The sequence below is a fragment of the Columba livia genome, chromosome 3 (assembly GCF_036013475.1).
Source record: "Columba livia isolate bColLiv1 breed racing homer chromosome 3, bColLiv1.pat.W.v2, whole genome shotgun sequence".
NCBI classification, from domain to species: Eukaryota; Metazoa; Chordata; class Aves; order Columbiformes; family Columbidae; genus Columba; species Columba livia.
The window spans coordinates 21,585,792-21,601,592 of record NC_088604.1 but is presented as its reverse complement, the minus strand read 5'-3'; positions in this window follow the sequence as shown (position 1 = coordinate 21,601,592).

The window sequence follows — 15,801 nt, the reverse complement described above, 5'->3', positions numbered from 1 at the left end:
AATTGAAAGCCTTTATGAATGAATATGTTACACGTGTTATAATAAACTTTGCACTCAATAAAAGGTTCTTACTGTTGCTTCTGTCATGCATAAGTTGGATAAATGTTCCCACAGTCATAGCTTAGAGTTGTAAAACTGCATCTCTTGGTGGTTGCAAAACCCTTTACAAACCAGCCAAGCTCATATGTGGTCAATTTACCCAACACATGGATGGGTCAGGACATTTCTTTAAGTGCTTTATGCATTTTTAGGCAGCATTACTGCCATCTCTATCACATATCAACATGTTTATCCACACAGTTTTCCTTTGGGGAAGCACTATTAGCCTAGTTTTATAATTGGTCATGAAAAAGCCCTTTCACCTAATCTAAGGCTAAAACCAATGAAGCTGTACAGATCTCTGTCCTTTTAGGGAACTTCAAGCATTTTTGTGTCACTGGGATCCTCAAAACTCTCCTCTGCTGTTTCGTTGCCCTCTATATGCCTAAAACAATCAGTGCAAAGTTTCTGCTGTTACAGTGCCAAGGCATTACGTGTCTACCCATGGCCACAAAGACCATCATGCGCCTCTTGTGCTCAAAAAGCTGAGAGACCTAGCACATTCTTACATCCCATGGATTCCTCTGCTTGTTCTCACACATGGGTTCTCTCAGAGGCTATATGCCCAAGTAGGAAGCATATGAAAGGTTGCTGGTTAATGGACTTCTGATGGAGGATTACCTGTTGTCTGTTATATATAATTTATATCCTGCCAGTTGGGCTACTCACCTGGCAAGTGTCTGAGGCCATTTTCCTCTCCCAGATTTGGAGCAAAGGTTTGAAATCGGATATGAGGCTTCCCAACACAGTATCTGTAATATGGGTGCTGTAGTTCATTGTCACTCAGATTCTACTGCTGAAAATGGTTTTGTTTGACTAATGATAAATTTACTGGTGATAGCAGGCAGAAGACATTAATTCTATAACACAGGGTCTGTGCACCTAGGAAGTGGGGGATACCCTGTGAATTTTTAGTTACCCTTGAAAATTTGAAGAATTTAAACAGAGTAGGTTGAAAAAGTCTCACCTTCAATGGTGGTCGGGGTGTTCTCTGGAGATGTGGGTTCAAATCACAATATAATATCTAAAAACGTCAGCTTTTCTACCATGCAGGCTGTTATAAGCTCTCCCAGTCTCATTTTCTGTGGTAAAGTCTTGGATTTAGAAATCAAACAACAGGATAATATTAATATTTGAAAATCATAATTACAGATAGGAACTGAGCTACCTTCAGTGTAGTCTTCAGACATTTAAACATGTCCTACAAGCTTATGCAGATGTTGCCTTACTCAGACACTGACTTCTGGAAATCCTATCCCTCATTTATCTTATTAATTTTCTATGTAATATCTGAAATGTTTTATAGCAAGTTGTAATTCACTAAGCCCAAAATATTTCTATGAAGGCAAAAATTTTGACATGTTTTCCTTGAGAAGATGATCATGGGAGTCTTGGCACTGCAGTGTTTTCTACCGCAGCTGAGCATAGGTCTACTACATTGTTCTGGTAGGAGAGACCCATAAAAGACCGTAGTGATCTCTGAGCTGGCAGCAGACGTGCTCTACTTTTTCAGTATCTGTGAAGCTCCAGCAGTGTTTTGAGCAGGGCAGCTTCTCAAAATATGGCTGGTTGCAAGAAAGATGGCAACACACACAAAAAATCTCTGCTTATCATAGAGCTCCTTTTAAATATAACTGAATAAACTTGCTCAATTCTGTCTATCATGGATGCAGCTCCTAATGTTTAAAGAAATGCATCTATCAGTCAAACACCAAAACACCCCAGATATCGCCTGCAGAGCACAGTGCCAAAACTCGTGAGGTATGAACATGTGTAACATATGAAGCCTGTAATCTTCTAAGGCTTTAATAATAATTAGGATGCAGTCGTGATTGCTGCTTTCCTAACAATTTCTTGTGTCTATGAAATACTTAGTCTGAAGATACAGTTAGTGATCCCTCAGCCTTCCTTAGGAGTGGATGCAAATTTCACCCTCCTTATGTAATCTATGAAGAACTGACTGAAGACAATGTGTTTTTTTCTGAGCTTCCTATGTATTTAGATCTGGAAGAGATCTTGCATGATGTCTCTAGCAGAGTTACTGGCCAGCGACAGTCTGCATGCTACCTTTCTGCAGAAGGAGCCAATGCTCCTCACTTCTAAGATGCCTGGTGTTTTTCTAAGTTTTTCAAGAGCTTAAAGGCTTTCCCATACCCCTTAGCATATGGGTCAGTTCTTGATGGACATGTGTAGTTAAAGGAGACTGCTGGAGTATGGCTACGTAAGGGCTTCAAAGAGCTTTTTACTGCTGTAGGTAGAAGAAATATGCAAATCTAGGAAAACAGATAAATGTGCTTATACATATTACTACAGCTTGTTTGCTTCCCCCTTCTAGGTATTTCCAGGGCATATTGAGTTCTCTGACTTAAGAGCTCCTTTTTGGAGCTTAGATGGGAAACATGAACTAATTTATCAAGACAGTTCCCCTGCCAAGGACAGAACTACACATTTAATAATTATCAGTCACTACATCTCTGAAGGCATGCTGATTTCTCCTGTTACTTTCAAAAGGGCTTTTGTTCTGTTAAGCTATAAAGTACAAATATCTTCTGAGGTTAAAAGGGAGCCTGCAGTCTGATCTGTCTGTACGTATAGGGGATACATAGGCTACAATTTCTTTGCCTAACTTGGGGGTTAGCACAAGCAAATGGCTATTCCCAACTATCTTGTTTGGCTAACAAAAGAGTTAAATAGTGTAGATGTAGTCAAATCACATTTGCTTTAATCTCAGAGCCAGGAAATAAGCCTGAACCCATAGAGGCAGCTCTGAGTCCTTAGTATAAATTTAGTTCATTAACTGTTCGACCTTCTTTAGACATTCACTGTAACACGCAACAGGTTTATACACATACCAATTTGACTTTGAGTGTATTTGGTAATTTTCAGCTTTGGTTTAGGCAGATGAATAAACTTGTACTATGGAGCTGTGCTTTAACTGAGCTTGGGAATATCTGTGTTGTAATTGGGTTCTCTGACGCAGTTGTTTATATTGTGAAATCAGGCCATGTCCGACAAAGCTCACAAATGCCCTGCCCTTTGAATTTCAGAGTCCTTCTAAATGCACCCCAATATCACCTGAGCTCTGCATAACAACAGAAGAGTGTTCCCAGTACTCTTGATTTGCAGGAAGTTTGTCTTGAAAGTGATAACAGATCTCTTCTAATCTGATTGACTCTAAAGATTAAATAACATCTTGGATAATGAGAGTAAAATGGCTTAGCTGTTCTATATAATTATATCAATTCCAAAGCTATACAAAACAAATAAACATAAGCCCTGGTATTCAAGCCTCGTTAGGTTTATGTTGCAACAGCTATGTTAAACAAAACTACAAATTCAGTCAGATCTTACCATGCTGGTGTTGTGACAACTGCTCTGGACAGGACCACACAGTAATTCATACTGCAGGGCTTTTCTGGGAACCAATGGTCCAGATTTCTTCAATAAACAGCTCCACTCCACCCTGCAAACTTTAACTCAGGTGCTAGCAAGGTGTTCAACCCCAGCTTAAACTGGGATATGTCCACTTCTGGCTGCTGGACTGCAAGAATTTCCACACCACTCCTGTTTCCTTCCCTGAGAAAGAAGATTCAACCAGGAATTCACCTGTGAGCAAATACTCTTCCACCTATTTCTTGTCATTTTCTATCTTTGCAAGTACAGCTGGTACACGAGCCTTATTTATGGCATCCTCTCTATAACCCAGCCTAAGATATCTATTCTAGAGAAAAATTAAAAGGGGAAAAACTGCCTGTTTTTCTAAAGTAGATACCCAAGGCTTTGGGGGTTTTTCTAGTGGTGAGCTAAATCAAGGGATGAGTTATGCCCTGAGGGGTATGAGGAGGCTGGGGAGGGAAGGTGAGCACTTGTCCCCTTGTTCCCAGACTGGCTTCACTTTGGGGGCCTCTAGCCACTGTTGTCTAGGACAGGCATGTCCCCTGGGTGCTGCTCAGACAGATTTCACCCCTGGAGCCCCTATGGAAAGCTGCACAGACAGGGCTGCTGTAGTCTGGCTCCTTCTGCCCTCCATCTCCTCTACCCTACACCCTTGGAGAGCCAACATGTGGTCTCCAGAATGGGTAGTTCACCTTGGTGGACCAAGTACGACCCTCAGTTTTCAGATGTTTTGGACTAAATGACCCCTGTCCAGCTCACACAAATGGTAATTTTGTCTCAGGAGAAGCACAAGAATCTGGAGCAGAGGGGCACAGGGTGGGTGTAGATTGCCTGTAGATGTAGTGTGAGTAGGGGTGGTCTGTGTTCACTCACCAGCATCCCCTCCACCTTGGGCACTGGGGTCAGCCCAGGGACCTGAAGGACTCGACTGTGTGGGTGTAGACCATGAGTGTGCTTCGGCTTGGAGACGGGGATCAGTGGAGTTAGCCCAGGTCATAGGATCACAGGGGAGTTCACACTGGAAGCAGCCTCAGGAGGTCTCTGGTCCAACTTCCTGCTCCAGGCAGGGTCAGTTGTGAGATCAGAGCAGGTTATGGCCTAGAAATAAAAATAGTGTTGCAAGGAAGGATTATATAAAGACCAGTCAGATTTTGCAGAACAAGAAGAACAAGGCAAACAAAAAATAGCTGATAACTTGATTTTCTTGAAGCCCTATTTAATTTCAATTTTTTTTTTTCTGTGATCCATTTGTTTAATTTTTCTACATAGATTGTAGACTTCTGACTTATATGCTAAAATGGTCTTAGAACATCTTTAGACATTACCTAGAACATCTTTAGACATCATATAAAGAAATTATAGCAATATTAAAATAAACTGACTTACAAAGAAATGTGATACGCTATTTGTTTACAGTATGCAGTAATTATTTACCCCCACTGAATGTCAGCCTTCACTGGAGAGAAAAAAGCCCTCTGTTTATTATTCTTTGGCTTTCAGCAGAAACTCTCTATTATTTTAGTACCACCTTTACTTTGAGGGAGAACTGTAATGTAGGCCTAATAGAACTCATTTCTTGTGACTAAAACTTAGAGTAACTGCAGATAGTATTTACAAAATGACTTTAAAATGCTTCGTAGAAAATAGCCTCCATTACCACATTTGCTAACACACTCCAGAAAACCTCCTCTTCTGCCCAAAAAATACCACTTAAAAATATTTTAATGATTAAACTGTATTTTTTTCCTTTCACATTATAAGAAAAAGTTTAATTATTCCATTGATGTTTTCATGATCTGTGTCCAACTTCCTATGGAAGTGAAGAAAGTAAGAATCAATATGCAATCTCAAGTGATGCAGTATGTTGTAGAAAAAAGGTTAGCTGAAATGCTTAGTCCTTCGGTTTAAGACTAGTACTATATGATGAATGAACAGATAATTTTCTTTATTAGCATTCTGGATTATTAGGAAAAAAAATTCTTAGAATCCCATAATTATTAGTTTTTCTAATCCAAGGGTTTGCATACCATGTGTGAGGTTCTCCCAGTGACCCAGTTACAGCGCAAATTTGGTCCTTCCAATTTTGTATCAGTGAACGTCATGCCCAGACCAAACAAAAGCACTTTGCCAAGAGTGGGAGATGCTGTGCAAATGAGCACTGACACACCTGATCATGCAAAATTGGAGTCTACTGTTGAGTCTCCTGATGTCTCTGTGCACTGTGGGCATTCAGCACCTTGCGTGGTCAGCCCTGATGCACGGTTGTGGCTGATGGGGTAGTGCTTGGATTAGCATTGTCTCGCTGAGCTAAACCCCCCCTGAGAATGGAAGAGCAAAGTCCAGTCATTGCAGATATTTTGCTGAATGGAGACATATCTCTCTCTGGGGGAAAAGTGGGGACCTGAGAAGGGAAGAGCCAGTGCATGTGCCTGCTGAGGCTCCTGCAAATCCAGCACTGTCTCTGGCTTCGTGTGCTTCCTTGTGAGGCTTGGAACTGCCCCTGATCTGATTTCAGCAGAGCCAACATTTGCTGAACCATTTGTGAATCACTTGATGCTTGCACAGACTTGTTGAGAACACCCAAGTCATCTGCCAGACCACAATGTTCCCAGCTTTTCTGTTTTTCCTTCCTTCTCGAGCCTGCTGCTTCAGCCAACTTAAATTATATGAGCATAACAGGGGTGAGGAGATAGGCTACGGAAGGTGAAAAGTTACAGTGTCTCCTCCTCACAGGTTTTCATGCAAAAATGAAGACTTTTGGTGGGATATATAATTGAATGCTGTTAAGTTATAAACAGCTCAAGTCCCCACTGGCTTCAGTCAGAGATAAGGACATGCAGCACCAGGCAAGTTTGTTTGCTCAGAGATATGATCGCTCAAGAAATAAAAATAACTTGTGTCATGTCAAGCTAGCCAAAGACGTCAGTGCTCATCGAACCTTTACAAAGGCTTTTGGAAGCAGATGAATACTGTAAAGAGCTTAATTTATCACTTAACTAATTGTAATTTTTTTTTTAATAATAAATAAATTGTTAAATTATAATTTAATCTTTATTTAACCTTTTTAGAAGCTTAAAAGTATTGTAGGTGAAGTATACACACATTGATTTACTATTGTCTTATTTAGAGAGAGGTTTTTATTTTGAAAATATTATCTAGGCATTGCTAATGCTGAATATCTAAATTGATATGACATATCAAAGAGTTGGGTTGCATCTCTAAGCCTTAATGTCAACACTCTGCCTTTTATGCTTTTTTACTGTTCTTTGAAAAGGCTGAGATTATAAATTGGTCTTTAAGTTGCCCTAATATTTTTTAAAGGATTTTAGGGACTGAAAGGGGGTGATCAGCAAGAATGTCAGCTGGCAAAAATCAGCTTTCAATTCCATACTGCTGCACAGAGTATGGGGGGGGGAAAAAAAAAGAAGACAAAAAATCTTTCCTTTTCCAAGCAAAGAAGACAGATAATAGGCAGTGTTTTCAATGAACACTTAAATCCTTTTACACATAATTTGAAGTGGTGACACTTCCAAATCCTTCAGCTAGAAGAGCTGTGATCTAGCGTGTATCTCATGTTTCTAATTGGTGTGTATAAATACAGCACTAATGAAACTCACCACTTTGGGGAGGGCATTGCACGAAGGCTGTGATCCACAGCAATCCCCCCTCACCTTCCAAATGGGGCTTATGACCCACCACAGCCAGCGCTGGCCTCTGCACTGAAAAATGAATTTTCTTCCACATGAATATGAATTTTCCTTCCATTTGACACCAGACTGCCCTTTTACATGAAATATTTCTGTTCTGCCTGGCGCTGAGGGTCTAATCGACTGCCCAGATGTACCCTGCACCGGTTTGAAGCCTGGCCCATGATCACTGTTTACACAGCACAGAGTTCTTTGTGGCTCAACATGAGAAATTACAGCAATGCCTATGGGAAAGAGGACTGTGTTCGCTAACACAACAATGGCAAGGTTTTGCTTTCTTTGCCAGTAACACATTGCTATTCATCTCTGGTTTAGCCCTGTGTGGCTTGAGGTAAGGAATATTAGATTATTGGCAAAATCATTGGACTACAGCTTTCTGGTGGGGAAGGCTGAAATGCATTTACTGACAGATGTGGTTGGTATGTTGTTTTATCTCCATCAGAGCACATAAGTCCCACTGTCCATCTTCCCCCTTCCTTTCTCCCTCTCAGCTCTCCTGCTCAGTTATCGCCCGTTCTCTCCTCACACAATTGCTCCCTTGCTGCTCTTTTTGGCCTCTGCTATGACACTTGTGCTAATTGGGGCCTGATGAAAGGCGTTTGCTTTCCCCTCTGTGCTTATGGCTCCCCAGCTGGGGCCCTGGCTTGCTTATCCCTTTCCGTGTCTCTGGGCTGTTCCCAAAGCAGAGCAGATGCTCCCCCGTGGAGAGCAGCTGGCCGCTATCACTGCCATGTCACGGGCCAGCCTGTGCTCCGTGACACCCGGCCGGGACACTGGGGGTCATCCACAGGGATCCTGCTCTGCAGGGAGAGTCGCAGGTCACACCAGAAATGAACATTTTCTCTTTCAGAACAAAAATAACCAGTTGTGTCCCAGTTGCAGCATTTAAAAACCTCTAAGAACAGATAGAATCTATATTGAAAAATACATGCGGATCAGGGCAAAGAGCTGTGAAAATGGTTTTTTAATTTCTAAACAGTAACGTGGAGACTGAAAGAGCCCTATCCAATGGCTAAGAGCAAGAAGAGCTCTCACACACACAGATCTCAGCTATAGGGATAATCCATTAGTGTGTCTACATCAATTTTAATTCAGTTTGTATGCAGGTTTTTCAACCGAATCTCCTGATCATCTCGTTTTACTGTGATTTAATTTGCATTTTAGAGTGATCACAGATTTTCTGGACTGGATCCTTTTTGATAAAAGTAGACCAGAGCACCAGACATCCCAGCTACCTACAGGCAGTCGATGAGACCAGGTCTGCTCTGCGAGACACTGAGCCCAGCCTCTAATTTCAGGCTGCCTGACAAAGCTGGTCCGCCTTTCCCTACGACGTGGTTGTAGACACTGTGTTCCTGCATGCCCTGTGCTGAAGGGAGACCATCTTCAGAGCCTTTGCAGAGACCTTGATAGCTTTGTTCCCACTCTGCTTCTGGAAGCAGGGTGCTGCCATGGACTCCCCACTCAGTACAGCTGCAATCCAGTTCATCCTCCAGGAGATTTCTTCATTCCTTTCACTTAGATCATTAATTCATGGGAACAGATCTAGTTTAAAAACATGATATGGAAAATTCTAACATAATTGTAAGAAGTCCTGGAAGTTTTGTTTTGCTTGCAAGCAGAACACTAAATTGGTCATCTTTAGCCTTTTGTGCACTGTTTGTCCAGCAGATTGTGGCCATTTGGTCTGTGGTCACTAAGAACACACACACAGGCCTGACAACTCCATGTTAATTAGGGCTCAATCCCAGCGTTCTCATGAACCAGCAGAAACAATGCATTTCTGTCAAGTGTGTGAAATACTCCCAAACATGTGGGTTGGAAAGAATAAGGCTAAGAGGGAAAACTCTGTTGTCACTTAGATTTTTTTACCTTAAAATATTGCAATTGTCTTTAATCATTTTATCACTTAACTGCATCAAAGTAGATGAAGTTAGGAGGAGATGGTGAACAATGCTTCCTTTGAGCCATGTGGTGTTCTGCTGGAATGTAACCAGCAGAAATAATATCTGATGGGCTTGTGCAAACCCCACTTAAGGTATATTATGTTGTCAAGGCAGATCTGTAAACTAGCTCTTTCTGAACAGGGACTGTGTGTTTGATCTTAAATATTAAAACTGAGCATGTAAGTTGAAGGGAAAAAACATCACTTAGTCTTTGTCCACATCTCTATTGTGCTGCAGTGAGCCTTCAGACCAGGAGAGAGAGAAATCCTATGTTTATTACATTTTAAATAATCTGTTATTTATCCATACACACTGAGTCCATTGCTAGACTCGTCTAACTATGGGTGGGGTTCAGCATAAGACAAAGTGTTAAGTGTCACCATGTAGGTACAATAAGTCTAAACTGCAGCCACGGTCAATGGAGGTCTAGTGGGCACAATCACTAGAGAATCATGTAGGTGACCCGAAAGTCTGCCTGAGTTTAGCTGCTAAGATGTAGTCCAGCTGAACCATTTGAAATGCTTCAGGGTTATCCCATGGAATCTCCATCTGCTGCTCTGGAAGGGCACTGGTGAACTATGGGATTTGTGCCACGTTTGATGGCTCCATGAGGCACTTTATACATCTGGTTGTGACTCAAATGGCACCGTATGCCCATGCTGGTGAACTTGGTCTCAGCGTAACATTGACACTGTAGACTTCTACATTTGAACTAGTCCTCCTATGTCTGTCTCCTCTGCTCCTGTGCTGCTTGTTGGTAGCTTCTGTTTTATTATGAGATGAACTGTGCCTTGTAAAACCTCTTTTACTGCATCAGGACTGCACAGGTGATGAGCTTCTATGCAAATATCTGTAGCTTTTTCCGGGAATAAGCCTGCTTTAGGAGGATGCGTGGAGAAGTCTGTGGAGGATGATGCTGGGTGTAGCACTGGTGTTATTTTGAGAAGGCTCTTGAGTCCCACCCCGCGCTCACACCACTGCTCCTGATATGTAACTGCACCTTGCCTTTTGGTCAGGAGTTTTGGTGATTTTGTAATATGGCCTTGGCTGATACTACTGCCAAGTTTACCCAGGATATGTCACAGACATGACCAGCGTACTCCTGCCTTGATTAAAAAAAAAAAAAAACGGGCTCAGGGAAGATATGAAGTTTCAGCAAATAACCATAACAACAGTATTATAATTGTTGATTTCTTTTTTTTTCCGGATTATGCTGAGTTTAAAACAGAGTAGCTGGCAATCTTCAGTTCTTTTGCAGTCTTGCGGCCTTTGGACTGTGTCAGTATAAAATAATAATAATACGGTTTAGCTGATAGCTTTCAAATCTCATGTCTACATCCTTCTCTGCCCCATATTTTCAACCATGGAAGCTTGGAAGCCCTCCTGAGTGTTTTTTGCTACATCTAAGGGTATGTCTGCATGGAAAAAGCTTTCTATAGAAAACCGAGGTGTGAATTTGCAGAATAGTGAAATAGGGGTTTTGCCATCTGGACAGTCTTGTCCCTGTCCTGGGCATGCCCACACTGATGGGGTCAGTGGCATGTTGTTCTCTGTGTCCGTGCTTGATTTGGGCAGACACGGACTAGCTCTACTCTGGAAGTCATGTAAGCACATTATTGCAGCACCAAGTGTGAGCTTAGGAGCTGGTCTGTGCTGGCATACGCTATGAGCTTTGTGCATATTGACTTCATTGATTTCCAAAATTCACTAGGCTAAATGAGGCAAAGAAATTTCTGAACAAATTGTCCACCTGAGAATCAGCACAACCTGTCATTCTGGACCATCTCCTCATAAAGAAAGGTTCTAAGAGAAGATCTCCAGGCTTTGTGTTTCTGGAAGATACCCTGTCACTCTGCTTAATTTGTCAGCAAGGTACAGACCTACTTGTGGAAAAAAGCAACTATGTTTGGGATTTTAAAAGGATCACACTCTTTTCCTAGGAACACCAAGAAGATACTTCGTTCAATGGCTCTGTCACAAAGATGAAGGAGGTTGAGGGCTGCTCCTGCATAGCCTTTCTTTATAACCAACTGATCCACTGCCAGCTGTTTTGTGAACATGAAAAAGGACTTGAGACATTTCTTCTTTTTCCTTCCTGAGTGTTGGACAGCAGATCTAACACAACAGTTTGTGTTCCTGTGCCTTGGCTTGTGACAGGCTTAGAAGAATCAGAATCCTGGTGTTTATTCTGGTTATACATATTTTTAGATAATGTTGCCCTGGCAGTGACCATGGGACTCTGTTACGTCTCCACCATGAAGGCTTACATTTTTGTGTCTTTGCTGAAAGGGCTTTTTTCTACCCACTTACTCAGTTTCCTCATGAGAGAGGTTCAAGAGGAAGAACCACCTGGGATGCAGCAGGGCTGCTGATGCAGGGAGCAATGTTTTGTCCTTTTCAGTTTGCTTATATATCTAATGGGGCTCAACTCTTTAATACAAAGGTAGATTATAGGTGCCTGATTACACTAAGTGCATGTACAGTCAATGATTATTTTGCATTTGGCTTTAAGCTCAGCCTTTTCTCTCCAGGCTAGTGTGGTCCTGGATTCCTCATGCTGCCAAAACTCTTTCAGAAGTCCATATCATACAGACTACAATACCTCTTATATTCTTTAAAGTGGATTTGACCTTTCTTCCTTGAGTTAATATTTATGTTTCCGTCTTCACGATTTCTCTATATATATTTTTTTCATCCTGAGAAATTGTATTTTTTAACAATAAGAAAAAAAAGAACCAAAAAATAGGTGTTGCTGTTTGTTTGGCTGTTTGTTTAGCTGGGTTTCATAATGGTGTGCTAATGGTCCTAAAGTGCTGTCAGCATGGTGTTGGTGGTTTTTTTTTTCCATACTGTCCTGCTCTCAGCTCTCTGTGATTGTCTGAATTTAGGTCTGCTAGCTGAGAAAATCCTGGGGCAAACAGAGGGTCTTTAGATGGTAAAAGGCACAGGTAATTAATATCTTTAAAGATGTTCTGAGTGAGTATATGTTACAAGAAAATAAAGAAGAATGCTAGGAGCTCTCAGTTTGCTAACCATGATTTATTTGACCAGGGTTATTAATGACATTCTTTGGATAGCTAATTTCTCACTTTTCTTTAGCTGAAGCCTAAATAGAAGATATGACCACCAAGACTCCTTTTTATTTTATTTTTTTTAACATTTAAGGGCAATATGCTCCTTTAAATAAGTTGCAGAAACATACAGATCATACCATGATGTCAGATATTTAAGGAGATTTTCTTGTTTCTCTTAGAAGATGCTGAAAAATTGATGTGTAATATAGCCCACAGTTAAGTACGATGAAAACCATGCCGTTCTCTCAGCCAAATTCATAGGTGACATACATAATGGTGGTATAAGTTACACATAAGTGATCTGCTGTGTGAAAGTAGGAGGCTTAATTTAATGAACATGGGAGAAGGATGGATTCTAGGAGAAGAAGCAGATGAAAATGCGTGTAATAAAACCGTATAAAGGACAGTACTTGATCAGACCAAAGATCCAAGTTGCCCAGTGTCCTGCTGCTGGTAGGGGCCAGTAATGGATGCTTAGAGAATGAACTCAGGAACCTGCCATACGTCTGTCTCCTTGTATAAACACACCTGTTTTCACTAAGTTATAGCTTGCCCACAGTGTGTTTCTCTTTAACTGGCTTATTCTATGCTGCCCTTGCAGCTTTCTCTCGAGAATTTTTTTTAATGAAACTTTCAGAAATTCTCCCGAGCAACACTCCTGAGCATAATTAAAGTAAAATAAAAGAGGGGGAAAATCCTACTGTAAGTACAGATGAGAAATGTATGTGATAACGTTTCAAAGACAGGCTTTAGGGGAAGTCTCAAAGAACGGATGTAAAGATTGCAGAAGACAAGCTCTTCCCACAGTGGAGTGCAGGATGGCAGGGGTTTGACGTTAACATAGAATTCCACCATAATCTAGCACTTAAGATGTGATCTCTTTGCTCTGGGCTTTAATGAAATATGTATTAGTAGAGCATGAAATTCTTACAACAACAGTGATGTCTGTGTTTACTGGCTGTTGTCTATTGCTAACACATCCAAGTCTGCAGTATCCTTAACTAACCCAACAGTGTTTTCTGGGACGTGACAGGGAGGTTTGCTGTAGAAGTTTAAAAACAATTCACAGGAAAGGAGCAACACAGGAGAAGGAACACCTAGCTGCTTTTATTTCATATAGCTAGAAACAGTGCATAATAGACTATAAGTGTGTTACTTCGGCAATGTCAGCAGCTGCATAAAAGTTGAATGATTATATGAAACTGGAAACCATTTTGTGGATGTTAAATGGAGCAATAACAGTATCTAGCAGATACAGTCATTTAAAAAATGCCTACAATACCAATTTCTACACCATGTAGATGAAAAGGCAGCCCGGATAATACAAACTGTGTTTATGTGACATACAGTAGATCTGGGAAAAGCTGTGTGACAAGAAAAAGTACTGCTGGAGCTTGCATAGAGTACCAAACTGTGTCAATATACACAGATGCAGAGGTTGAGAAGCCAATGTATCTGTGCTACTGTCTTGCAGTTGTCAGCAGTAGCACTTCTTCACTCTTCTAGATGTGATACCAATATACAGGGAGAAAAAATTATTTGTTTTAGGACATCACAGACCAGGGTTCCTATTATTAGTCAGTTTATATCCACTGAATTGAACTAACCTGTTCTAAATTGTAAGGGATTTTTTTATATGCTACAATAACAAGAACAATTTCTGCACTCTCTGAGGATGGAAAATGTCCCCAACTCCACCTCTTTGAGTGGTGGTGACTCCAAAGTGAGTCAAGATAGGAAGAGCATGGTTGTCTTCTGGTTCTTCCCCTAGTGTGGTGTAACTTGTTGCCACCCATTTTGGGCTTTAGTGTTATATTGAACAACTAGCCTTAAAGATCAACTGAACAAATTCAGGGAAAAAAAGTGTTTTTTCTTTTTTCACCTGGGAACACCAGGTACTTTGTTCTACGATGCAGAAAAAATAATAATTCTCTCATCTAAATGAGTGTGAATGCTCCAGATGTAGTAACTATCCCTGAAATAACAGATGCACTTAAATATGTCCAAAGTGTAGACTCATTGACTTCAGCAGGACAGTTCATATGACTAAAATTAAACAAGTATAGGCACTTTCACAGGTTGCAGCCATCAGGATGTCATTACACACCCCCAGGAACTATACATCTCAATGATATCAGCTTTCTTTTGCATAAATAAATAAAAGCTTTAGGATTAAAAAATGTTTCTGAAGAGCTGTGAAGAGATAATGACGTGTCAGGAGACAGATTTATTAACTCCAGTGGCAGATGCTGGGGTGTGGAGAGAGAGGCAGCAGTGCCATGGGGGTGTTACTGGGCTGCAGGGTTCTGCAGTGCTGGCATGAGAGAGATACTGGACTAGTTCTGTCTCAGAGGGCCCTGCGAGTCTGTGTGAGCACAGCCAGTGCTCTCAGGTGACATGCTGGTAACCAGAGAGAGACAAGGCTGCAGCTGTCCCATGGTGGCTGCTACTTACTGCATCTTTCCTTTTCACTAGAGGTTTTGAAAACCTGTGATTAAGCTCCCTCCTGACTTACAACACGAAGAATCCTTTCGGTTGATGACTTCTCTGCTCTGGATTGTGTGTTCCTCAATGCACCAAGTTGTAAGAAAGACTAAAGTAAGAGTCCTCCTCTTTCTCAGTTACCTTTGTATGAATCAACAATGGATTCCTTTGAGTTTAGGGCCAAAATAATGATCTTTGTTCGCAATTAATTTGGTTCAGCATCAAATGATGTTATGAAGCTGTTTTAAAGCCATTGATGCTGGGAGCCGACTAACCTACAAGCCAAAGTAGAACAACCACATGATATTTCAGTGGCTCAGGCTAACATGTTTTTGGCATGAAACTTCCAGGGCACAGGGTCTAATTTCTTCCTGGAACAGAGACAGTGGAGTTGCTGCAGAGGGCTGGAAGGAGCTGAACTTTCTCTGCATTATAACTTAATTTCATATGTCAAATTATACAGATATAAAACCAGAAAGAAGAGATTCAAACCCACAGGCTTAATCTATTTGAGTAAATTAAGTGTGCTGGAATTCCCCAGAATTGGGACCGACCAGCTAAGGCAGCCCATGCACATGGCTTTGAACTTGCCCATCCTCCCAGCCACAGGGACCACGTGCAGCCTGCTCTGGGGCGAGCCAGCTGCCAAACTATGCCCCAAGACAGTTCCAGAGATTGCTAGTTGGCTGGACCCACATGCCAGGGACTGTTCAAACAGTGGGGACGACTGAGTTGCCAAGCCTGGGACCATGCAATTTGCCCTTATAGAGATAACCACAGTGTGTATTTGGGAAAGGCTCCAGTGGGGGTAACGCTGAGGTACTTTGGTCTATGTATGACCGTTACAGATTACTCCAACTTGCCAGCTTCTCTGATGAGTAAAAGATATATCTGGTTCTGTTGGGCTTTCAAAAGTTTATCAAACAAAGGCTAACTTGCTCTTCTGTCTGCTAGGAAACACACCAATACACACAGAAAGGCCCACAAACCTACTTGAAAGGAGGTTGTAACAAAGTGGACATCAGTCTCTTTTTCCCAAGTAGCAAGTGATATGATGAGAGGAAACAGCCTCAAGTTGTACCAGGGCAGGTTTAG